This window comes from Panthera pardus, unplaced genomic scaffold, assembly GCF_024362965.1.
Source record: "Panthera pardus isolate Hobbes unplaced genomic scaffold, ASM2436296v1 HiC_scaffold_8, whole genome shotgun sequence".
Classification (NCBI taxonomy): Eukaryota; Metazoa; Chordata; class Mammalia; order Carnivora; family Felidae; genus Panthera; species Panthera pardus.
The window spans coordinates 47,929,951-47,957,801 of NW_026527013.1; the positions used below are offsets into that span (position 1 = coordinate 47,929,951).

General features: G+C 36.9%; 1 long non-coding RNA gene across 1 annotated transcript in view; it reads left to right on the plus strand.

Annotated features, from left to right (window-relative positions):
- LOC109254659 (uncharacterized) overlaps nucleotides 1-22,586 on the plus strand; it is a 257,029-nt gene extending 234,443 nt beyond the window's left edge. Inside the window, exon 3 of the long non-coding RNA XR_008420402.1 lies at nucleotides 22,516-22,586. This is a non-coding gene — a long non-coding RNA (uncharacterized LOC109254659). The remainder of the gene's footprint in view (nucleotides 1-22,515) is intronic.
- The last annotated feature ends 5,265 nt before the right edge of the window (nucleotides 22,587-27,851 follow it).

A 27,851-nucleotide genomic window follows, 5' to 3' on the forward strand; every position in this document is an offset into this window, starting at 1 on the left:
AAGGGAAAGACAAGAAGATAATTTTTGACTTGATACAGGGTGAGGAGATGCAAAGTATTCCATACTGAGATGATGCCCTAAGGGCAGAAGGGCCTTATAAAGGGAAACGAGGAAGGTCAGGAAAACAAACTTCCATGACTTCTTACTTTAGAGCTGCACTGCCCAATATGGTAGCCTCTAGGTCTGTGTGGTTACTGAGCAGTTTGAATGTAGCTTGTCTGAATTGAAATGTGCTGTGTCAAATACATACCAGAATTTGAAGACTTTGAATTAAAAAAATAATGTGAAATAGCTTATTAATAATTTATACTGATTGCATTTATATTGATTACATTTATATTAATTACATTACATTTAAAATCATAAGAGTTTAGACATACTGGGTTAAATAAAATAGAATATTAAGCTTAAGTCACTTTAAAATGTGACTCCCAGAAATTTAAGATTATATCTGTCTTGGAATGTATTTCCATTGAACAGCCATGGTATAGAGCACAAGTTTTTACCTGGGTCCATAGATCTCTAAATGGATTCATGTAAAAGGTTTTAGAAGACTGAGAGATCTCTGGAATTTTATGTATTATATATGTGCACCTGTATATATGGACTTTTCTGAAAGACTATCATTAGATTTTTATCAGAGTTTATAATACCAAATAAGGGTAGTTACCACTGGTTTAGAGTCTTTCATGAAAGGATGTGAGACCTTAATGTGGAATTTTAGAAGGCAAAATGCAGGACCTTTCCCCTCAGGAGAGAAATCTAAGATTCATTATCATGGGCTTGAGGATATATTCTTCATGAAGAGTACCTTGTTCACAGTTTTATTCCCAGGACCTGACATTTATTGTTGGCATCCAAAAAGTATTTTGCCATTTACTGTATTTGAGGACATTACCTGTGCAAATTTAGAGGTCATTATTTTTTTCATAAATACTAAAGATAGTTTGGGAATAAAAATGATACCTTGGAACATATTGAGACAATGTATTTACCTCAGGCCAATTCACACAATCTAAGATTGGAAACTATGATAGGAAATCAAGTGGTTTAATTGTGAGGTAAACCAGGAAGCACCATAATGGGAATGTGAAGTGACTCAGGGATCAGAAGGAAGTCACTTCGAGGTCAATTGATAAGCAGGGGATTGCTGTGGGTCCCCTGGGGCATTGTGTGGATTGTGTCTCAAAGTTGTTCCATGTGAAGGGCAAGGATACCATCAACTCCTGTGTGCCATTGGTTGAAGGCCTTTCCTGGGGTCATAAGCTTCCCAGATTTTCTTTCTCCTCCCTGTAAAGGTTGAGCATCTTTCTACATCCAAGGAAAGCCCTCAGGCTTACAGTTATGACCACATGCATTTAGAAGCTGTCCACAAGTTGGGGAAGAGAAAGTGCCAGCAGGATGTGGGCGAGATACCAACAGCTTGAGCTAAGTGTTACATGGGGATAGATTGGCTGGAAGCATTTGCTCTTTAATTATATAGCAGTGGACAGGGAGGATGTGCTTTTTTAAATAGGATAATGATCTTAATCCCACAGACTTGGAAAATTGTGTATTTGGGAGTTTCATGAAAATGGTTGTCTGCCTTCTGGGGATTAAAGAAAATTAACGCTATTTCTATACCACAGGCTTATTTGTGTTCAGACCCATCCGAACTAATGTTGTTTTTCAACTACTGTAATAGGAATGCTCATAGGAAAATGAATCTTTGAGAGCTGTTGAAAAACCATTCAAAAAGCTGCAATTATTGTAAAACAATTTGGCAAGGGTAAGGTTTACTGGGGGAAATGAAAAGCAGTTTTGAAGCTGAGAATTTTGTATCTCCCCACAAACAAGTTTAATGAAAAGTAAAATTATTTCTTTTCTTGGCCAAGTTAAAATGTTTAAATGTTTTCTATGAGCAGTAAGTACAAATTTTCTGATGGATCACAGTGTTTACTCTTCCAAAATCTTTGCTTCACTAGAAAAACCCAATTATTAGGATGAAAATGGCATATCAGTAGAATTCTTTTCTCATTGTGTATGGGAAATTTGAAGTAAAGCACTCCTCAACTTATTTTTAAGCCTGAAGAAAGACATAGCTGTCCTTTATCAAGCTATTTTATTTTCAGGAATACTCTTGTCATGGTCTTTCAAAGGCACAAACATAAATTAGATGAACTTGACGTCTTTGCTACAAACAGGGCTATTCAGACTTGAAAAAAAAACTTTTTAATTGCAGTATATTAACATACAATGTTATACTAATTTCAGGGGTACAATATAGTGATCCACAAATTATATACATTACTCAGTGCCCATCATGATAAGTATACTCTTGATCACCTTCAGCTATTTCACCTATCCCCCCACATGCTGCTCCTGTCAGTTTGTTCTCTCTAGTTAAGAGTATGGTTTTTTGTCTCTCTTTTTCTTGTTTCTTAAATTCCAATGTGAGTGAAATAATATAGTATTTGTCTTTCTCTGCCTGACTTATTATGCTTAGCATTATACTCTCTAGACCTATCCATGTTGTTGCAGATGTCAAGATTTTATCCCTTTTTATGGCTGAGTAATATTCCATTGTATATGTCTACCACATCTTCTTAAATCTATTCATCTACTGCTAGGTGCTTGGGACGCTTCCATAATTTGGCTATTGTAAATAATGCTGCAATAACCTTTTGCATTTATGCTGCATATATCTTTTCAAATTAGAATTTTTGTAGTCTTAAAGTAAATACCCTAAGTGGAACTATAAGATTATATGGTAATTCTATTCTTAATTTTTTAGGGAACCTCCATGTTCTTTTCTACAGTGGCTGCACCAGTTTTCATTTCCACCAATGGTGCATGAGGTTTCATTTTTCTCCACATCCTCACCAACTCTTGTTATTTCTTGTGTTTTTGCTTTTTGGGCTTTTCAGACTTTCTTTTTGACCTACAGCATTGCATTTGTAGAACACAATAGAGCAGGATGATAAAAAGAAAATGACCAATAGCATCTTATTTTTTTTTTCTGATTCCCATAAGCAAATTATAAAATGTAATTGCTCTAGTAGTATAGTTTTAGTTTACTCAAATTAGAATGTTTACAGTGTTTCCTTTTTTCTTTTTTTTTAATGAACTTTTACTGGACACCAACTAGAAATATCTAAGTAGTGTTATGAAATTTCTTAAACTATTAGCTTTCTTTTGCTCTTCTGATAAAAAGTCAAAATCTCTAGCCTCTTCTGCAAAGCTTATACTCTTGAGCCTAACTTTTTCTGTAGCTTCATCTTATGACTGTCTTCATCTTGACTGTATTTCACATGCTGGACCTTCTCCTTTTCCAAATTCTCTCCTCAGGGTCTCTGTATGTGCTTTACCTTCTGTTATTTTCCACCTCTTTGTTCCTACTCGTCCTCTTCTATGCCTGCCCTTTCCATCCTGCTGCCATCCCTTTCGATCACATTGTACCTTCCATCATGGAACTTAACACCATTGAAGTTAGATCGTTATTTGTAAGACACTTTATTTAATGTTTGCTTTTCTTCCTCCCCACAATGACTATTCTGTTCAAAACCTATCCTAGTGCATCATACAATTGTCAACATCAAGCACGTATGATTAACAAGGTTTCAGTGAATAATGAACAAATGAATGACATAAGAGATGTTGATCAGTTTACCTTCTTATTGTCTGTGTGTCATTATAACTTATATTTTGACTTAAACATGGTGTCCTTGCTGTGATGTGGAAGCTTGATTAATTCTACCACATCATAAATTGCCAGATTTGCCCTTCAAGAAAAGTGTCATAGGTTTATCCTTGAGGTCTTTCTTTACTATTTATATCAATGGCTGAATTCCTCAATTTGTAATGATTCAAATATCTTGTTTCATTTTTTCTTCATGTGTTTACTGCCTTATCACCCTTGTCCTGGTATAATGTCCATCTCATATAACCATTTGTTGAAGGAATGAATAAGAAAGGGATCCTTAACTTTTCAAAATTCATTTACCATTTACAGACTGAGTTATCTTCTGATAAATTTTCAAGTTGTAGATTAGACCAATAAATAATTAATCACTCATTTACTTTTATGTCTTCTCGAGGTGAAGAGTTAATGAAGGGAGTTTGCTTCAGGGTTGTATGCCTGGAAGTCTAACATGATCATCATTGCTTGAGGGACTCAAGCTCTACCAGGGTACCTAGTAGGACAATCAGCTGGAGAGAAATCACCAAGGCAAGGTAAGGATGCCTTGTCATTGACTTAATGAAAGAGACAGTCTTAATGGAAAATCCAGGACAAATAGAAATGACCGCATTAAACCTGAATAGATTTCTATTATGGAGACTATTTATATGTTATACATCATCTCCTCCCTTTTTAATGTGAGATCCATATTAATTTTTGGATTTTCACCTCTTGGCTCTGTGTCATGCCCAAAAAATGCCAGTAAATGCATAAAATGTCTAGTGCAGTTTGGAATTACCAGGCTTCTGATAATTTTTTAATTAAGACTTTCATTTCCTTCAGAAAAAAAGTTAAAATCTTTTTTTTCCTGTCAGGGCATTTTTTGGGTTACCTTGACATTTTTGGTTAATGCAACCAGCAGCACTTCACTTGAGCCAAGTATAGGATCTGTCCCATCTTGATATCTGAATCTGTTCCTTCTTTCCATCCATCCATCCATTCATCCTTCCATCCTTCCTTCCATCCATCCATCAATCCATCCATTTATTATATGCAGTAAATAAATATATATGTCTAAAGTATATTAAAAAAGAAAATGTTTTAACTAAAATAATGAATTATTGAGAAAAACATTTAATGTGGGTGAATTTCTGTTCTGCTATCCCTGCTTTCATGTGACAAGTTCTGTTTATCTCTCAATTCTGTCTTAGAGTTTTATGTTCTTTGTGACTTCCTTAGTCCAAACCACCATTATTCTGCAGCAGGGCTACTCTCATAACCATCTGATTACTCTCATCCATCTGTGCCTCTCTCTAAGCTGTTCTCACACTAAATCCTGAGGGATACTTTGAAATCTAGAATTTCCTCTTGTTATTTCCTTTGCCTAAAATGTTTCCAGGTCTTCCCATTTCACTTTGAATAAAGTTCAGAAACTAATTTCTTCAACCACTTTTCTCACTGGGCTTCTTATGCCACATTTTACAGTCATGCAAGCTTCCATCCTAATGTTGAGCCTTTGAATCTGCTGTTCCCTTTGCCTGGAATGCTCTTTCCTCTGATCTTCACCCAGCTTACTTCTATTCACCTTTATTTTTTTGAAGTTTATATATTTTGAGAGAGAACAAGAGAACAAGTTGGGGGAGGGGCAGAGAGAGAGAGAGACAGGAAGAGACAGAATCCCAAGCAGGCTCTGTGCTGTCAGTGCAGAGCCCAACGCTGGGTTTGATCTCACAAACCTTGAGATCATGGCCTGAGCTGATATCAAGAGTCTGTTGCTTAACTGACTGAGACACCCAGGTGCCCCTCCTATTCACATTTAGATCTTAGCTTAGCCATCAATTGCCAGACTGGAATCCTCTCCATCCCACTGTCCTCCAGGAGTACTTTATATATACTTGAAGTTTTGCATTTGCCTATTGATTAAATCATATGGCTATTGATTAAATCTCTCCCCTGCACTAAAATGGATGCTGCAAGAAGGCTGAGGCAGAGACTTTTCTGGCATTTTCCTGGAGTGTGGCATATGGCCCTGTGAGTGGCAAGTACATGTTTGATAAAGCAATGAAGTTAACTCCCACAGAGAAATCTAGGCCATCATGGGATGGGATATCTAATTGGATTTTCCAAACTAAGCAACTGAGATGCTCTCTTATTTGTAATCTTGTTTCCATCTGTAGACTTTCTTTGCTGTCCTAGAGTCCTTGCTTTGATAATCTCCCCTGTATCTCATGAACTGAGTATGCAGAAGCTGCCTTGTCTCCACCAGTTCAATTAAGAGTCCACGAGTGTTTTTCTAACCTTGGCCCATTGATTGAAGGCCTTCTCTCTATTGTAGGAACACCCTTACTTTTTTTATTTTTAATGCATATTTATTTATTTTGAGAGACAGAGTACACGCGGGGCAGGGGTAGAGAGAGAGTTAGAATCCTAAGCAGGCTCTACACTGCCAGCACAGAGCCTGACTGGAGGCTCAATCCCACCAACCTCAAGGTTATGACCTGAGCTGAAATCAAGACTGGAATGCTTAACTGACTGAGCCACCCAAGTGCTCCAGGAACACCCTTTAATGACCACTACATCTACTGTCCCTTGCTTGACCTTCCTCTTACAGGAATTCTCATCTGCCAAACATTCAGGATGTCATGCCAATCCCATTAGTTGGCTTTCTTCTAGTTTTCATTGCCAAAGTTGAGTCTTCCAAATACATAGCTCATTTTGGAAAATAAACCCCTTCTCCAAATCCTGAGTGTGTCAAGAATGGCCTGGTTTGCTGTCAACTGAACCCCACATCTGTCAAAACATGCTTTGGATTCTTTGTTGTATCATGTTTTAATAGTTTTTCTGCAAGTCAGTATGACATTCATTTGGATTCATCCAAAAAGAACAGAATGTTCACTTTGATGTTTGCATTTTCCAGAATAAAGGACTTTCTCTCCCTTAATTTCTACTTTTGGAATCTTAACAAACATCAAGTTTTAGAGACAGTGACCTTGTTTTCAAGTGTAGGAATTAATTACTTTAAAATGTCACTGTTAAAAAAAAATTATCAGCACTCTGTTCTTACTCATAAATTGTCATCAACTAAGATCTCACAAAAATTGTATCAATTTCTTAACAAAGTGTCCTACTTTTTTATGTGGAGAGAGGTTTTCATGGTGATCCTGGGACAGTGACATCAATATTATAGTTGGGTTGGGGGATGATGATTCTTAAAAATACATATTCCAGATCCTACCGAAGACCCAGTGAACCAGAATCTACAGGGAATTTGGAATCTGTTTTTTTTTTAAGTATTCCAGTGAATTTTGGATACATTAAAGTTAAAAAAAAAAACAAAACTTTTTTTTTCCATTGGGCATTGTGGTCTGGGGAAAAAAAGAGCTGTCTCCCCTGATGTAGGTGACATTTTTGTTTGTTTATTTTATGGACTATGCTGATATAATAAGTACATTATAAATATTACCTTAAAGTAGACATTTTAAAAGGATTGCAGAAAAAGCTAGTAGAAACAGTAACTATATTTGCTTGCTGTATTCCACAGTGGATCATTCTGCGTACCCCACAGGATATAAGTACCCTACTTTGGACACTGCCCCCAGGATTGCCTTCTTTCTAGCAGAGAATAGAGCCTAGCTTAGATGTGCACCAGGACCAGTTTTGTTGAGGGATGGTGAGGGCAGATCCACGTGTGGGGAACTTTGAGGAATGAATTCTGGGCGTGAAAGATACAGTGTAAGGTCCCATGTAAGGTGGGAGATCATAGGTGACACATGGAAGCATTGCTGATGGAAGGATTGTATTGGAAGAACAAAGGAGGGAAACCAAACCACATCTTGAAAAAACTGAGCCAGTGCCCAGTACACATACCATCTTTTGTGTACCCCCTCTGCTTTCCTTGCCCTCTGTATTATGCTATTCAAAGTGTATGTAGTCAGAGGGCCAATCCCAAACCACAAACTGTTACTGGGCCATGACAAGATGGTACAGAAATCAAAAGTAAATGTTTAGAAATATTTAGAGCAACACCTAGTAATTCATACTTCCCGTCTTTTACAGAGGTATTGGTCAGCAGTAGGTTGGGGATTAAACAGAAACTGTTGCCCGTCCCCTGTAGGTAGTTTGAGAAGCATTGCCCGAGGTGATGTGTGAGGCTAAATTCTCCATCTCCTTGCCTTCTTTGTGGCTATGAAGAGCCAAAATGCTGGCACTTGCCTTTCTCACCTGAAGGAGTTGCCTGTCTTGGCCTATTAGAGGAGAGCAGTTGTGAGCTTGGGCATTCACATGACCTCGCTGGGACCTCTATTATCCCTAAATTGAGATGATGGGATCAGATACTCAACCCAGTGTCTTTCTTGGGTTCTTATTTTCTATAATCATATGGAGGAATGAAAGTCTACTTTCCTTGTAGCTGCATCTTCCCTGGTAAAGTCAGGATTATAACCAATGAAGCACATATTCTGATTGTTAGAGGACGGGGAATGTTTGAAGAGAATTAATAGCCATGTTTTGGTTGCATGATTGGCCCACCTCCTGATGATATGAAGACAGATTTCTCTTCTTGGATTTCTCCCTAATTACAACCTGCATGCATGGATATAAGGGAGAAAGGTCCAGGGTGACATAGCTATATGAGGGCAGTAATTGTGGAATCACTAAGCATTGTGTCAGACCCCAGCTCAGTGGCCTAACAGCTAATGATAAAACTTTTCTGAGCCTCAATTTCTTATTCTGTTCAGTGGGCAAATGATTCTTATCTAGTAGGGTTTCAGTGAGGATCAAATGAGATAATTTTTGTAAAGCACTTGAAGACTTGTAGAGCCTTTAACATACATTGTATTGTCATTATCATGCTTTTTTGTTCAGTAAATAGGTGAGAACCTCCCCTATGCTGTACACCTGATTATACTAATTATTGAGGGAACTATAGTGTTATATCAAGCATGATCTCAGTCCTGAGGGACCTTATGATCTAGTTGAAACTAAAAAAGCTTATTTTTAGTGTACTTCATATTTCCATCCAGACTGTAAACTCCATATAGTCAGGGTGTGCCTCTGCTACATCTCTGAATCCACAGAGTGTAGTGTAGTGTAGTGTAGTGTAGTGTAGTGTAGGCACATACAAAGTGCTTAAGAAATCTGTGCTAAACTCAACTGTGAACGCTATCATCTTGCCAGTCTTGGTTTGTTTTGATGTAAGGATTCACACACAGATCGTTTATTTAGAAAATGATTTCAAGTAATGACCATAGGGGAGTGGAGAAGTAAGAGCAGAGAAGGAAGCCAATAAAGGGTGTTTTGTTCTATAGCACACTTATGCCTGTTGGCAACTAGCACATAATCCTGCTGGGGACATCTTGGGAGTTAGAGGGACAAGGGAGTTGGGTTATTTATTCATCAGCCATGATAGGTTGAGCGTTACCTGGGATGGGTATTAATCTTACAGTATTTCTGGATGCACTGATGGCACAGAATTCTCAAGGCACAGAATCATAGGGGCTGGCGGTTAAAAGCATGTTTGCATGGTAATGGTAGGTGTCAAGAAGATATGGATAGGACACTCATCTTCACTTTGCTTCTCAGCTGATAACCCAGAAAATTTCCGTGATCAGTCTTTCCCCTCTTCTTCATGTTGAAAATGTCTACAATGTATTTACAGCCAAACTCATGTCGGCCATCTTCCCTAAGTCTTCTCCGAGTGTGCTTGCTCACACTGATTACTTCTTTCTCTCAGCTTCTTGTTCACTTACTATTACTTTTTAATAGCTTTCCCTTTAGAACAGACACACAGAAAGTTATTTTAATGCTCTCTGTGGGTATCTTACCCCTCCTACTTCAATGTGAACTCCAGAGGACAGACCCAGGATTTATTCATCCTCTGTTCTTGCTACATTGCCCAGAACAAATGAGACTGCAGTAAATTGAATTTGGGACCAAATTTAACTTGCAGGTAAAGGACTGGGGATTTGAACTACTCTGCGTGCACTTTTTTTTAGCTTTATCTTCTGCTCTGACTTGACTAAACTGACTAATTTGTACTTTTGTTGATGCCAAAGTATTTCGACAAGATAATAACTACAATCATCATGGTGGGTAGCTACCATTTTTAATAAGCACTATGTGCCTGGCACAGTGCATTTAATATATTCTTTTATGTAATCCTCCCAACAAAAGAAGTGTCACCACTTCTCAGATAAGGAAGTGGTTTAAATCATTATAAGATTTACCTAAGATCATATAATTAGCAGAAGATTATAAATGTAAACCAGGACTAACCCAGAATCCAGACTTTCAATCACAGTAGTATAGTGTCTCCCAATTAGAAAAAAAAAGAAAAAAAAAGAAATGCTGAAAATAACTAATTCATTGATTCATTCACCTATCCAATTTTCCAACTAAGGATATTCACTGAGTTTATGTTATGTTTAGACTCGGGTAGTCAAAGACAGACTCATTTTGGGAAACTGTGCAGAAATTGTCTTGGAGATACCTCAGTGTAAGCCACCTTCCTCTTTTCTCTGTGTTTTGGACCTGCAGATCCAGGGACAACACTCCATATAGTTCAAAAACTATAAAAAATTTCTTCTGACATCACATATTTTCCATAATGGTTGGTTTATGCCTAGACATTGGTTTTCATAAATGCAAAAAAACGTATTGTTATAACATCTACAAAATATTCCTCACACATGTTGGACAGCCTGCTGTCCATGAGGCTCAGCCTAGATGACACAAACGTTCTTTGGTTCTAAACTTGTTTCTCTCCCTTGTACATTCTCTCCCAGCCCTCTCTACCTAGAGAATCATCATTTACCTGTAGGTGGCTAGAAGCCTTGCTCTGACTCATTACATGTCCAATCCATGGTCCCTGCTAAGAAGAGAGATTTTGTTGCTCTGCTTGTCCTTCCCTTCCTTGAAACAAGGAATACTGATGTTAGCCCTATCTAGCTGAGTGGAGGAAGGGCTCTTGCGCATAAGATAATACAAGATCAAAATACTGCATCAGTTAATATTTCAGAAAAAGAAAATTCTGTGTTTATATGCTTCTAAATATGTGTGTGAACATGAGTGTGTTATATCTTTGATAATTTATTGCCATTTATTGTTCTTGCCCCTGCTGAAAAATTGATTATTGGTCCTCCTTATACTGGGTAGAGAATAAAAGGCAAAAGTAATTCAACAAAATCATAGACTGTTTAATTTCAGTTTTGTGTGGCTTGTTGAACTGTTTGTTGTAGAGCCATCTGCTTTTTCCACAGGTCTTATTTTTGTACTGTTCTACCAGCACTCAAATGCATTGACCCCAAATGTTTTCTAAGTATAGAATTTGGAGTTCAGTCTTGTCTAAAATTTCATTAGAAGACTGTCTGATTAGCCTGAATCAGAAACTGCCTTCCAAATAGTGTATTGGAAAACATTGGTGAATTGTCTAGAATTTTCTAAAAGGAAAACATAATTTATTGATTGTCTTCTGGGAATTTTTCATGTTGCAATAAATAGAGAATTATAGTGGTCTTGTTTGAATGAATATAATTAAGATCACTTTGCTTTGGTGATAGACCCCTATTTACTGGATTTTTTGAATAGGACAACAAAAAAACAAAACAAAAAAAAACCCTGCCTTGGCAAATTCTTAAGTATGCGGAATCAGAGGGAGAAATGCCAAGATGATTTTTAAAAAGAAGAGTTATACATGGTTTGATGATTTTTTTTAGCCCCTGTTTGTGGAGAAATTTGTTTCAGATACAAAGTTAGTATTTTCTATGTATAGGTCAAGCCTTTGAACTGGGCATTTTTCAGCCTGTTAATCTAATATTGCATAGCGAATTTTTTTTTTAATTTTTTAATGTTTATTCATTTTTTTTGAAAAAGAGAGAGACAAAGCACAAGTGGGGGAGGGGCAGAGAAAGGAAGACACAGAATCCAAAGCAGGCTCCAGGCTCTGAGCTGTTAGCACAGAGCCTGATGTGGGGCTAGAACTCATGAACCGTGAGATCATGATGCTTAACGTGAGTCAGATGCTTAACCAACTGAGCCACCCACGTGTCCCTGCATAGGGAGCAATTTGAAAATAACAGTTTAGTTTGTATCTCACTATATTGTTCTCAGTGACGAGCAAGACAGGCCTATCACTACCCTCCCCACACACATTTTCCCACACACCTGGGCACACACTCTTCTTTCAGGATGGCTTTAGCATAGGCCCTGGGTGAGTGTTTCTACTGAAATGAAAGCAGTCTTAGCTCCCAATCAGCTATCACAGGGATATCTTTGCACTGGTTTTTAATGGCTGTTTTTAGAACCATTGACATTTACCTCATCAGGAGCACATTAATTGAATGCTTACCAGTGCTGAGTGTGGTGTGTTCATTGTTTCATTCAGTAGTTACATTCATCTGTGTTGGCAGCTACTCCTATGATCTATACTTTGTAGATGAGAAAACTGATGATCTGAAAATTTAAATGACTTTTTCAGGTCTACACACCTGATAAGTGATTTGTGCTTTCAAACCTTCTGCCATTTTGCTTTGGTATAATTACCTAAAATGTAAAGACTAGCACCCAAACTCCTTGATAGTCTGTATATAGCATATCTTCCCTACTTTATCTCTCAATCTTACTTACACAATCTCCCTGCTACATTGTTTAAGACAACTATCACTTGTATGCATCCAGATGTACTCTTACAATATGTTTTGGTAGAGCAAGACTATCAGGATTTGAGTTATTTTTGGTAAGATAGTTTTCCACTGATGGAAAGGACTTCAGAACAAGGTTACTATGGATTATTATTCCTATAACCATTGCTATTCCACCCCTTTTCTACTAAAACTTTCATTTTGTTTACACTTCTCTTACGAATAGGTGTTTCAGAGAATCTGACTTCTGTTCTAGTTGCTGGGGCAAATGTTACCAGTAAGTGAGTTGGTAAGGAAAATGTATTCAAATTCTGGGTGATAAGGGATGAAAATAGCTGAGTGGGTTTCCTTTACTCTTAAAAGGAATATTGTATTTTGTACTCAGGGTAAATTACTTTAAAAAATACGTCAACATAAAAGAGTGGTATGGGTTTGTTGGTACATGTGAGATAACTTTAATCTATGCAGGGGGCTGTGTAATTAATATACATGAACATGGTCAAGCATATAGACAGTTCATATGTCTCATAACTTTGAAATAGCATGCAAGGTCTAGATCTCTGTTCTATATCTCATCCCTAACATCATAGAAAACTCTGTCATCCGATTTAACTATATACTAGGTTGGTCATGTCTTTATTTATTTTATTTATTTATTTATTTATTTTTTTAAATTTTTTCTTTTTTTTTTTAATGTTTATTTATTTCTGAGACAGAGAGAGACAGAGCATGAGTGAGGGAGGAGCAGAGAGAGAGGGAGACACAGAATCAGAAGCAGGCTCCAGGCTCTGAGCTGCCAGCACAGAGCCCGACGCGGGGCTTGAACTCACAAACCATGAGATCATGACCTGAGCCGAAGTCAGTCTCTCAACCGACTGAGCCACCCAGGCGCCCCGGTCATGTCTTTAAAATACTGTTGTGTTTACCACCCTGGAGAGAAATTTTCACATAAGGTCCTTATCAGAATGACTGAAAAAAGAACACAGGGACCTAAAAGCTTTTATAACTGTTTTTGTGCCTGGTTAGTGATATTGTGAAGTTATAGCAGTCCTGGGCTAGCCCAGGAATTCTCATGGGTTAAGTCAATTTTAGTTGGGTTTACTTGCAGCCAAAAGCATTCTGATACAATGTTTCTCTGAGCAGCTTGACTACATAATTTGTGGGGCTCAGTGCAAAATGAAATCAAGTCTCCTAATTAAAAAATCATTAAGAATCTCAAGACAATGACAGTAGAATGTTAAACTAAGAGGGGCATCCTCCTAAGTACTGAGTCATATGCAAGCCCATGAAGCTGATCTCACCTGTGAGGGGCTTAGGTGGGAAGTTTCCCAGCCAACCGGAGGGGGGAATTTAAATTGGCAGGAAATCTCTCCTTGGAGCTAGAATTTGTTACTCCATCTTTCTCTGAGGATAACTTCTAAACTAGCCTTACCTAAAGGATGTAAACCAAATGATAAGGAACAAAAACAGTTGTTCCCAATCTTTTAAAATGTTAAGACTCTTGGCACAAAAACCGATACTCAGATCAATGGAACAGAATAGAGAACCCAGAAATGGACCCACAAACGTATGGCCAACTAATCTTTGACAGAGACGGAAGGAATATCCAGTGGAATGAAGACAGTCTCTTCAGCAAGTGGTGCTGGGAAAACTGGACAGTGACATGCAGAAGAATGAAACTGGACCACTTTCTTACACCATACAGAAAAATAAATTCAAAATGGATGAAAGACCTCAATGTAAGACAGGAAGCTATCAAAAGCCTCAAGGAAAAAGCAGGCAAAAACCTCTTTGACCTCAGCCACAGTAACTTCTTACCCAACACGTCTCCAGAGGCAAGGGAAACAAAAGCAAAAATGAACTATTGGGACCTCAGGAAAATCAATCAGAAAACAATCAGCAAAACTAAAAGGCAACCCACAGAATGGGAGAAGATACTTGCAAATGACATAAAAGATAAAGGGTTAGTATCCAAAATCTATAAAGAACTTATCAAACTCAATACCCAAAAAACAAATAATCCTGTGAAGAAATGGGCAAAAGACATGAATAGATACTTCTCCAAAGAAGACATCCAGATGGCCAACTGACATATGAAAAAATGCTCCACATCACTCATCATCAGGGAAATACAAATCAAAACCACAATGAGATACCACCTCACACCTGTCAGAATGGCTAACATTAACAACTCGTGCAACAACAGATGTTGGCGAGGATGCGGAGAAAGAGGATCTCTGTTGCACTGCTGGTGGGAATGCAAACTGGGGCAGCCACTGTGGAAAAAAGTATAGAGGTTCCTCAAAAAATTAAAAATAGAACTACCCTGTCACCAAGCAATTGCACTACTAGGTTTTTATCCAAAGGATATAGGTGTGCTGTTTCAAAGGGACACATGCACCCCAATGTTTATAGCAGCACTATAAACAATAGCCAAAGTATGGAAAGAGCCCCAACATCCATTGATGGATGAATGGATAAAGAAGATGTGGTGTGTGTGTGTGTGTGTGTGTGTGTGTGTGTGCATACATGCTCTTATGTGCATACACACACACACACACACACACACACATACATACAATGGAGTATTACTTGGCAATCAAAAAGAATGAAATTTTGCCATTTGCAACTACGTGAATGGAACTAGAGGGTATTATGCTAAGCAAAATTAGAGAATGACAAATATCCTATGATTTCACTCATAGGAGGACTTTAAGACACAAAACAGATGGACGCAAGGGAAGGGGAGCAAAAATAATATAAAAACAGGGAGGGGGACAAAACATAAGAGACTCTTAAATATGGAGAACAAACAGGGTTTCTAAAGGGACTGTGGGAGGAGGGATGAGCTAAATGGTAAGGGGAATTAAGGAATCCACTCCTGAAATCATGGTTGCACTATATGCTAACTAGCTTGGATGTAAATAAAAAAAAAAATAATAATAAAAAGATTTTAGTTTAAAAAAATAGAAAAATAAAATGTTATGACCCATTTTTCAGAAACCACTGTTTTCCTAGGTTGACCAGATGGAGCAAATGTAAGATATACTAAAATCTAGTATGGTAAAATCTACTATGCTCATTCTCTCAGAAACCTGATCAACTTATATGTCTTTGAATCATAAAGACCTACAATTCTTTTTTTTTTTAATTTTTTTAAATGTTTTATTTATTTTTGAGACAGGGAGAGACAGAGCATGAACAGGGGAGGGTCAGAGAGAGGGAGACACAGAATCTGAAACAGGCTCCAGGCTCTGAGCTGTCAGCACAGAGCCCGACGCGGGGCTCAAACTCACAGACCGCGAGATCATGACCTGAGCGAAGTCGACCACTTAACCGACTGAGCCACCCACCATTCTTCTAATAAGGTTTGAAAAGCAGGAACTACACTATCAGCGGCATGAGTACCATTTGGGATGGCTGGCTATCGGTAGAGATTATAAGATACTAATTTTTTAGTAGACTCGTGGTGCCTAGAGAAGACTTTCAGCTAGAGCATCTTCTGTTAGGGGCATAAAGCAATAAAATTAGTCATGTAGGTAAGCTTAAAGAAGGCAAATAAAGCAAAACTCAACACCATTCTATACTTCAATGTTTGTCGGCTTTAATTACATACTTGGCAATGTATGGACTGGCCTTTTACCGGCCTTTCAACATGAGGATCATGATCCTTAGGATCTGAGGAAGTTAAATGATTTTTTAATAAGTCTGACATTTTTCCTAAAAAGGAAAAATTAACTATTTTTTAAATCCATAGAAACTACAGTGATTCCTTAGTAAGTCTGAAACCAAGAGCTGTCAGTTGTGGTGACAGAGCAGTTAACATTGTCTTTAGAGAGACAATTTTAGAGAGTCTCCCAACAGCCCAACCCTGTGGTAATAATCCTTTGGTATCACCAAAGTATCACCAAAGAAAAAAATCACGACTAGGAATATAAAATATTTGCACACATTTGAAATAATGTGGCTATAAGTACAAAAGATGGTGTTTATTAGATCTACAGAAAGTTTGTGATGTCCATATGACTTGAGGAAGCCCTTATGGTCAAGGAAAAGGCTTTCAGGTTGAGGGAGGAAATTTTGTCCAAAGAGGAAGAGTTCACCTGGCTTAGGTGTGATGAGGGCAACAAATATTAAGGGAGTGGGAGCAAGAACCAAGAGTTTGTTTTCTAGCTAGCAATTCTAACTTAGGAAAGCCTTCTCTACTCAAATTTGAATAATTATATACCTTTTGCCCCAACTCCAAATATAGCTCAGTCCCTTATAGAGACAAACCCATGCATTTGTTATTCACAAATGTGTCTGAGGCTTTTCTACATCACCACTGATTTTTCTTAAACTATTCTTTCTGGAAATTTCTCACATATCCATTCTTGGATAGTTCTAGTCTAACAATTATAAAAATTGACCTCATCAGCCACCCTTTCCAGGAAGCCTCTGAGTTACCATTTATTTTGCTTAGGAACTATGTTTTCTTATTTGGATATCCAATTATCTTTCTGTGCTCCATTTCAAAGATGCTCATTTTGTGCTCCTTAGTAGATTCTAACTTTCTTGAAGAAAGGGACTCCATTTTATGCCTTGTTTTATGATCACCAGCTCTTGCATTCATGCTCTTATGTGCCAAGTACTCTGTAATAATTTGCTGAATTTTGATGCTTAGAGATTAATGCGCATCATGGGCTGCTTATGTCAGGTTATGAAAATGAGACTAGTACAAAGACATAAAGTTCTTGGTGGGAGTCTGGGTGACCCCTGGGAAGGGAGTGTTTGAGAAAGTATAGTTAGATATATAAATAATTCAGTGGAGAAATGGAGAGGTAATTAAAAGCCATGTTAAAAAAAACACTGGGAAATTATCTCAAAATATATCTCAAAAGAATCTCACTTCCCTGTACTTTTTTATGACTCAATCCTCAGTACCTAAACCAGTGCTTGGCAGGTGCTTATTAAATACCTGCTGAATGAGTGAATGAATGAATGAATGAACCAATGAATGAATGAATGGATTGGAATGCTAGAAGCTGCTGGTAAAATCACTAACTCATAAAGGGGTGAGTCATCTGAACATCTTCAATCAAACCTATGTTTTCCCAGCAGTAAATGAAAAAGGTTGGGTCACAATCCTCTCAACGTCTTTGAGATCTTTCCCATGATCATTATGATCTTGTACCTCAACACAAAGCATTATGATTACATGATTTGTAGACTGTTCTAAAATAACTCCTTCTGCTTGTCAGAGTGGCTGAGAATTTCACAGTTGAAAGGAAAACTCCTTTGCATATTAGAGCCTTTTAATTCCTTGAAAATTTTCTGTTAAATATCCACTTTAATTATTTATTAGTTCATAGCTTACTGAGTCCATTTTGGGCAATAGTGTGGTCAGGCATTAGGAAAATGTGCTTGAGATGGAGTAGAAGGGGATCAAGTGTAGGAGATGCTTCAGAGCTGCCACCGGCTAGCCTTGGTATGGTCAGACTTTGGTGCCCGTGGCCTGTGAGTCAGAGGTCACTGAGAATTAATTTGAAAGGGGGCTATCCAGGTCAAGAATCACTCTTGGAAGCTGGTGAACCACTCAGCTGTATCTCTATTTAGTTCTAACAGCAATAATTGAATTTTTGTTCAAATCACAGTTCATTATTAACGATTTCTGTGAATAAGAAATACTGTTCTACCACATCCTTTATCTTTAGCCTAGAATCATTATTACTCGAGGTTAGGTTTTAAGGCAAAAATTTATTCGACAGTTACCCTTTAACATTCTTTTGTGAGGTTCCCTGTAAGAGAACAATGTAAGCAGTATGTAGCCAAGAACAGGAAGCTCTTCCATAAGTATTGGAATGAATCATGTTTTCTTTAACTGATTGCCGGCTGATGGGCCTGGCTTGTACTTGAGGGCCATTTTTTTTCCATGAAAAATAAGTTTTATTAAATGCTAGGATCACTCTTCTGCATCACTCTCAATGTAACAAGATGCTGATACTGTGAAAGTTGCATAGGACCTGAGACTCAGTGGAGAACATCAGACTCAGGTTTCCTCTGGGGTGTGTGCTCACTGAGTAAAATGGTGGCATTTCAAGACCATGGTATCTGTATATACTGTTCTTTCCTTCTCAATCTCTCTTGTGTCCTCTCTTCCCTTCCTTTCCTACCACTTTCCCTCCCTCCCTTCCTCTCTCTTTCCTTTACCCCAAAACTTATATAGCAAAATAGCTGAATTGGCAAAAGGAAATAGGCAGAAGATGCAACCCCAATGTGCTTGCTTACTTTTTCAGTGCCATGCTTTTCTGAATGTCACCAAGTGTCTTCCACCTAAGAATCTGCCTCTTAGAGACCATGGATTAGTTTTCTATTGCTGCTATTACCAATTACTACAAAGTTAATGGCTTAAAATAACACACATTTCTTTTCTTACCATTCTTTAGGTCAGAAGTCCAGTACTGGGCTCACTGGCTAAAGTCAAGGTGTCACCAGGAATGCATTTCTTTCTGGAAGCTCTAGAGGAGAAGGTGTTTTATGTACATTCAGGTTGTTGGTAGAACTTAGTTCTTTGTGGTTATGGAGCTGAGCTATCTCTTTCTTTGCTGTCAGCTGTGAGTTGATCCCACAGCTTGTCAAGGCTGCCCTGGCTCACTGGTTCATGGCCTCCTTCCTCCATCCTCAAAGCTAGAAATGGCTGGTAGAGTCCTGCCTACACTTTGAATCTCTCCTGCCTCATCTTTCATCATTGCATCTCCCTCATAGACTTTATTGCCTTTGTATTCTACTTTAAAGGGCCCACATGTTTCTATTGAATCCATCTGGATAATCTAATACAATGTCTCTAAAGTCTGTAAAGTTAATTCTATGCACAAAGTCCCTTTCACCATGTACTGTGACATATTCTCAAGCTGCAAGGATTAGAATGTGGAAATCTCAGAGGTGGAGTAGAGTGGCGTGGGAAGAAGAGAGGTGTCTTTCTCTCAACCTTGGACCACCTGAAAGGAGCTGATCATTTCCTTTTCTTGTAAAATCCAGGGAACCTTCATACTAGTAGCTTCTCTAAGGAATGATTTTTCTGGATTGCCACTTCCAGGAGATGGGGACTGGGAGAGGCAGAGACTGGAAATGGTTCTGTGTCCCTCAGTGATCATACTTATCAAAGATAGTGGGTGAATTCAGTTTTTTCTTGGCAGTTGAGTAGCCATAATACAGTTCCATGGGAAGCATTGTTACTGTTCATTAGCTGGAGGATAAGAGTAAAAGTAGAGGTAGGTCAAATGAAGTCTTAAGTTTTTGTTTGTTTTCAGGTACAAGAAGGGCTGCAAACTAGTCAGATTTCCTCTATTTGGAGCTCAAAGAACTAAACATTGAATAAAAATGTACCCCACTATACTTCTAGAGCAATGAGCTCCCCAAAATAGCTCATTAAGAAGTCCTAGTTCCTTTGGTGGGCTGCTCTTCCGACATTTCTAAGCTTGCAATTTGCCTTTTGTGTATTACAGTGTCTTGTCTAGGGACCAACAAAGCCTTGTTACAATAAAGGTGATATATTAGTGCCATCACAAGTATATTCCCTCGGTTATTCAGTCACTTCATATAAGTAATTAACTCCACTTTTCTAGATGGCAGGCTAGTTTTCAAAGTCAGAGACACCCACTGTTGGTTTTGAATGCAGTTCCTTGCTAACAGAACAAATAGAAATGAGATACAGGGATAATGTCACTGGGAAAGGCAGAGAATTCAATCCAGGTGACATGTGGGTGCTGGGGATTTGAGCTGGTTCAATTATTTTTTCAGTTTATGCATCAGGAAACTTGTCTATGCATCAGGAAAAAAGGCTTTGAAATATGACACCTTGTTTGGGGTCCTGTGCCTCAGGAGTACAGAGGAAGTATCTCCAGTTAATATGAGATTCCAGGAAGATAGAGTGAAAGAGGCATGAAGACCCTTTTTCTTTGTGTTTCCAGAAATCCAAATATTTGAAGCAAAAGTGCAGTTTTTAAGAGATATATTAGATCATTTCACTCTTCTTCCCCAAATCATGGAATTTTTTGTGTAAAAATTGAAGTAAAAATTGAAAACTTCACTTGGACCTCCAATGCCTTAAGTCAGTGCTATTTGAAGTGTGGCCAATGCCAGTCACAAATTTTTACAGGTCTACCTGTTCTACAATAAAATCAACAATGTCACTTTGCACTATTTAATCCAGCATATATACATATACATATACATATACATATACATATACATATACATATACATATACATATACATATACATTAGTAACACATTTTCAGTGAAAGAGGGGATACATTGGCATATATACATATATGCATATATGAATGTGTGTATGCATATGTGTATAGGTACATATATGCACATGTGTGGGTTCGTTTTGTTTTGTTTTTTATTACCACCCTGTTCCCTTTTATCTCTGATTAAAATCATCACCAAAGTCACCTTTGCAATGAGGCTTCTCTGGCCATCTGTTGAAATTTTATCACCTTCATCCTATTTAACATTTGCTATTTTTATTTTCCTTCTTTTTTTTTCCCCCTTAGCACTAATCACTAATTATTTTGCTATATATTTTACTTATTTTTGTTGTTACTCTCATTTATTGTTTTCACCTATAGAGGTAAGTGCTATGAAGGCAGAGTTAATGATCTGCTTTGTTTGATTCTGTATCACACCTTCTAGAAATGTACCTGGCATATAGTAAGGATTCAAGAATTACTTTTTTTTTTGACTGAAAAGATGGAATGAATAATTGGAACAATTAATGTATTAGATAAATGATAAATGTGAACAAATAATGGATAAGTGAATAAAATACATATATGTGTAAAGGCAGATAAATAAATGAGTGGATGGATAAGTAAGTAAATGAAGGAATATATGTTATAAAACCTCATGTTGTTTGTTTATACAATCCTGAAGGTGGAGCATCTTGTTTTTGGTTTCACCTGAATGACTCCTTCGTCTAGTAGTACAGCACTGAGGAATTTTCTTACAGATTAATCACGATGCATGTGGGCTAGTTATCTCCTGCCTTGCTATGGAACACATTTATATCACTTATAAAAGAATAATCTATGGTCTGAATGATGACAATTCAAGAATGTTGTTTTAGGGCACCTGGGTGGCTCAGTTGGTTAAGCATCTGACTTCGGCTCAGGTCATGGTCTCACGGTTTGTGGGTTCGAGCCCCACATTGGGCTCTGTGCTGACAGCTCAGAACCTGGAGCCTCCTTCAGATTCTGTCTCCCTCTCTCTCTCTTTTCCTCCCCGACTAGTGCTCTGTCTCTCTTTGTATTTCAAAAATAAATAAATGTTAAAAAAAGTTTTAAAAAAATAATGTAATTTTAGAGACCGGCTGCCACCCAGAAGATTGACTCATCATGGGTGAATAAAATCGAAAGGACTTGCGATTTCATACTGTGAGAAGAAATGGGTCATGGTGACTAATGGCTTGAGCCCTAAGGTTACATGAACAAAGAGATCAAAACCTACTACTGTGTACCATCTCTGTGGCCTCAGGGACAGCACTTATCTTTTCTAAGCCTCAGTCTTCACATCTATGATAGGGAAATAATTACTCTCTAGGGATGCTGTATTAAATGAAATAATCTTTTTTTTTTTTTTTTTTTTTTTAGTTAGAGAGAGAGAGAGTGTGTGTGTGAGTCAATCCCAGTCAATCCCAGGAACTGTGAGATAATGACCTGAGCCAAAACCAAGTCAGATGCTTAAGCGACTGAGCCACTTAGGCGCCCCAAATGAAATAATTTTTGTAAAGTTAAATTTAAAGTTAAATATTTGCAAAATTAATGTGGTTCATTAAAGTGCTGGCCAGCTCTACGTTCTGTTCCTCTATACCTTCTAACTTTGCTGTCAGCAACTTTGGAGAATGTGACATCTGTCATTTCCAAACTTGCTTTCTCTTTTTTACTCATACCACTGAGAGATTTGTTCTGGTTTATTTATTTTTCAGTTTCTTAACAGGACACAAATAATCAAGTTTCCCAAAGTATTGTACGTATATTTCTAGAATTTGTGAGATGTGTTTAGATACATTGAGTGTTTCAACTCTATGCCATTGATAGTAGAAGTCATATTTTACAGACCTGGAAACTAAGGCTTAGTGAAGTATATACCTTCACTACAAGAAGGTTGCAGAAGGTAAGTGGCAGAGAAAACCTAAATCTCTCTGACCTACCACACCTTTTCTTTCTCCTACAGTACTGGTTCTCAGCCCATGCTGCAACTGCAAGCTCTTAAGAATTCCAGGGTCTGGAGTCTTACAACAGGTCAGTTGGTAGAGAATTCTGGGGTGGGGTCTGGATATTATATTTTAATTTGATTTTATTTTCCCCTAATGTTTTATTTTGAAAATTTCAAACCACAGTCAATTTGAAACAGTAGTGCAATAAACACCCTTCCCTTCACCTACAGCTATAGATTTTGCCTCATTTACTTAATCTCCATTTCTTGCTGCCTTGCATCACCTTCTCTCTCTCATATGAATACACATACAAAAACACACACATATGCACACTTCTTTACCTCTTTTGTTTCCCTAGTTCATTTGGAAGTAAGTGGTAGGCATTATGTCACTTGACTCTTAATTCTTTTTTTACTCTTAAATGTTTAGCATGCACTTATCTAGAACAAGAATATCCTCCTCCATAACCACTATATCATTTTTACATCCAAGCTCTCTAACGCTTATAAAATAATATGCTTAGTTTGTGTATTATGCATTGTCCAAATTCAAATTTCCTCAGTTTCAGTGATACACTTTATTGCTTGCTTGCTTGCTTGCTTCTTCTTCTTCTTTTTTTAAATTCAAAACCCAGTCAAGGATCACACATTGCATTTCCTTTTCATGTCCCTTTATTCCTTTAATCAAGAATACAGTTTGGCAAGCTATAGCACAGGGACCAAATTTGGCCTAGTACTTGGTTTTATATGACCTGCAAGGTAAGAATAGTTTTTATATTTTTATTTATCATTTTTTCATCTTTTATTTATTAGAGATTGTGTGTGTGTGTGTGTGTGTGTGTGTGTGTGTGTGTGTGAGAGAGAGAGAGAGGAGAGAGAGAGAGAGAGAGAGAGAGAGAGAGAGAGAGAGCGAGCAGGGGAGAGGGGCAGAGGGAGAGAGACAGAATCCCAAGCAGGCTCCATGCTCAGCACGGAGCCTGATGCAAGGCTCAATCCCACGACTCTGGGATCAGGACCTGAGCGGAAACCAAGTTGAGTCAGATGCTTAACTGACTGAGCCACCCAAACAGCCTAGGTTTTATATTTTTAAAGGTAGAAAAAAAATCCAAAAGAAATAATGTTCTGTGAATTATATAAAATCAAAGTCAGTGCCCATAAATAAAGCCATAATGGAACATGGCCATGCTCATATGGGTATGTACTGTCCATGAAGGCTTTCAAGACTACAAGGGCAAAATTGAATAGCTGCAACAGAGACCATATGGCAAATTCTAAAATATTTACTCTCTCATCCTGTACAGGAATTTGCTCACCCTGATCTAGAGCATTTCCCTGACTTAAAAAAAAATTATTTTTATGACTCAGGTATTTTAAAGAATTCAGGCTAGATCGGTAGTAGAATCCTTCTAAATGTGGAATTATTTCCTCATATTTAGATTCAGAGCAAACATTTTGGCAAGAATTGAATTTGGTGATATTATGCCTTTATCCTTTCATTACATGAGAAGTACTGCAATATTGACTTGTTTCATTAATAGTGATGCTAGCTGTTGTCATGTCATTCATATGGTGTCTGCCAGATCTCTCTGTTGTAAAGGACTCTTTTATCTTTGTAAATAATAATTACTATTGTCTGAATGTTTTTGTACATCCAAAATTCATGTGTTAAAATTCTAACCCCCATTGTGATGATATTAGGAGGTAGGGCCTTTGAGAGATAATTAGAACATGAAGACAGAGTTCTCATGAAGGGTATTAGTGCCCCTATAAAAGAGGTTTGAGGGAACTCCCTGCTTCCTTCTGCCATATTAGGCCACAGTGAAAAGACTACCATCTATGAGCCAGGACCTCTTACTAGACACCAGATTTGTAGCCACTATGACCTTGGACTTCCCAGCCTCTGTAACAGTAAGAAATAAACTTCTGTATTTTATAAGCTAACCAGAATCAGTATCTTATTGTAGAAGCAGAAATGGACTAAGACAGTAATCAATGGGATATTTGATGTGCTGTTTTCTCCTAGCTTCTTGAGATTAAAGCGTGGCTCAATTTTTGGAGGGGGACACGTTTAAAAAATTCTAATATATGCATTTAAAACTGTTAATTTATGCCTGTGCTCCATTAGTTGTATTCCTGATGTTTTTAGATATCTTATTGTCATTCTGTGAAAAACATTTTCCAACTTGTATTTTGATTTCTTGTGTAATCCATGGGTTGTTTAAGTATATTGCTTAATTGCTAAGCAGATGGAGATTTTCTAGCTATATTTTCTTATTAATTCCTAGCTTAATTTCATTGTGACTAGAGGAAACACTCTGACAAATCTCAATACTCAAGATATTTTCTGAGGCTTGCTTTGTGACCCAGCCTTTGGCAAATTTTGGTAAATATTTTACATGCACTTGAAATTAATATGTATTCTAAGTTATTGAATGTAATGTTATCTTTATATCAGGTCAATTTTGTCATCAAAATTGTCATCAAAGGTATTTTCACATCTTTTATACCATTTTTTGGCTCTTTGCTAGTTCTATCAGCCATTGAAATATCTATGTCTTCCACTGTGATTATGAATGTAGCTATTTCCCTCTAAGTTCTGTCACTTTTTGCTTTACATATTTTGAAGCTCAGTTATTAGGCACATAAAATTTAAGATTGTGATAACTTCCTGATGGATTGACTATTCTATCACTATGAAACATATCCCTTTATTTGTAGTCATTTTTCTTGATTTAAAGTCTACTTTATCTAATGTGTAGCTATTATGGTTTTAATGTTGTTTGCATTATATATTTTTGCAGGATATGTTTTTATTTTCTTATTTTCAAACATTGTTTTTTTCATAATCATAATCCATTTTTATTGTGGCAAAACACATAAAAGTTACTATTTTTTTTTTTTTTTTTTTTACCATTTTTAGGTGTACAGTTCAGTGGCATGAAGTACATTCACATTGTGCAATCATCACTGGCATCCATCTCTGGAACTTTTTCATCTTCCTCAATTGAAGTATATTAAATGCTAATTCTTTAGTGTCTCTTCCCCCAGCTCCTGATAACCACCATTCTACTTTCTGTGTCTAGGAATTTGAACATGTTAGGCACCTTATATAAGTGGAATCATATATTTGTCCTTGTGTAATGGCTTATTTCACTTAGTGTAGTGTTTCCGAGGCACTGAATACTTTGACATCCTGACAATATTAAGTCTTCTGATCCGTGATCCCTGGATGTCTTCCCACTTATTGATGTCTTCTTTAATTTCCATCAACAACATTTTTTTTAGTTTTGTGTGTACAATTTATTTCCATTATTAAATTTATTTCCTACATATTTTATTCCTTTTGATGCGATTCTAAATAAAATTGTTTTGTTACTTTTTGGGATATTCATTGTTAATGTATAAAAATGTATCTGGTTTTTATGTGTTGATTTTATATACCACAATTTTGCTGCATTCCTTTACTATTTGTAACAGGTTTGGGTTTTTTGGGGTTTTTTTTAGTGGAGTTGTTAGGATTTTCTACATATAAGATCATGTCATCTGTAAACAGAGACAATGTAACTTTTTTCTTCATGATTTAGAAGTATTTTTTTTTTTTTATTGCCTAATTGTTCTGGTTAGGACTTCTAGTAGTATGCTGAATAGAAAAGAAAAAAAAACTGGTAAAAACAGGTTTTTTGTTTTTGTTTTCGTTTGCCCTTCCCAGATTTTAGAAGAAATGGTGTCAGTCTTTAAACATTGAGTGTGATGTTAGTTATGAGTTTTTCATATATGGGCTTTTATTGTATTGAAATAGTTTCCTTCTATTTCTAGTTTATTGAATGTTTTTATCATGGGAAGATGTTGAATTTTTCAAATGCCTTTTTTTTTTTTGCACCAGTTGAATGGGTCATGTGATTTCCTCCCTTCATTCTTGTATTGTGGTATATTTAATTGATTTTTATATTTTGAACCATCATTCCATTCCCACTTGATCATTGCGCATACTCGTTTTAACATGTTGTTGAATTCAGTTTGCTAGAACATTGGATCTTTATATCAATATTCATAAGTGATACTGATCTGTAGTTTTATTTTCCAGTAGTGTCTTTGTCTATCTTTGGTATCAGGGTACTGCTGGCTTCATAGAATGAGTTTGGAAATGTTGTATCCACCTCAATTTTTAGAAGAGTTTGAGAAGGATTAGTGTTAGTGCCTTAAATGTTTGGTAGAATTCAATGGTGAACCCACCTGTTCCTGGGTTTTTCCTTGTTGGGAGGTTTTTGATTACTGATTCTATTTCCTTACTACTTATGGGTCAGTCTATTCAGAATTTCTATTTTTTCATGATTCAGTCTGGGTAGGTTTTATGTTTCCAGGAATGTGTCAATTTCATCCAAGTTATCCAATATGTTGGCATATACTGGTTCATACTATTCATGTATCATTCTTTTTATTTCTGCAAAACCAGTAGTAATGTCTTCTCTTTCATTTCTGATTTTATTTTTTTCAATCTTCTTATTTTCTTATTAGTCTAGCTAAAAGTTTGTCAATTTTGTTGATGTTTTCAAGGAACCAATTTTTGGTTTTGTTAAATTTTTTTTTTTTTTTTGTATTTTTCTACTCTCTATTTCATGTATCTCTGCTGTGATGTTTAGTATTTTATTTACTGGGGTGCCTGGATGGCTCAGTTGGTTAAGCAGCTGACTCTGGATTTTGGCCCAGGTCATGATCTCAAGGTTCACAGGTTCAAGCCTTGTGTCAAGCTCTGCCCTGACAGCGCAGAGCCTACTTGGGATTCTCTCTGTCTCCCTCTACCTTTGCCCATCCTCAACTGTGCTTTCTCTCTCTCTCAAAATGAATACACTTAAAAAATATTTTATCTACTATTCCCTCTTCTAGCTTTGGGTTTAGTTCTTACTTTTCTAGTCCCTTGAGATGTAAAGTTAGATTGTTGATTTGAGATCTTTTTTTTTTTTTAATGTAACCATTTACAGCTTAATTTCCCTCTTGCACTGCTTTTGCTGCATCTCATAAGTTGTGGTATGTTATGCTCTCATTTTTATTTTTCTCAAGATATTTTCTAATTTATCTTATGACTCTTCTTTGATCCCCTGTTTTTTTAAGAGTATGTTGTTTAATTTCCACATATTTTTGAATTTTCTAGTTTTTCTTCTGGCATTGTTATCTGGTTTCATTCTTTTGTGATTGAAATGATGTTTTGCCTGATTTCAGTCTTTAAAATTAATTAAAAAGTTATTTTGTTTCCTAACATATTCTCTCTTTTGGGGAATGTTCCATGTATGCTTGAGGGAAATGTATATTCTGTTGTTGTATTGAGTGTTCTGTATATGTCTGTCAGGTTGAATTAA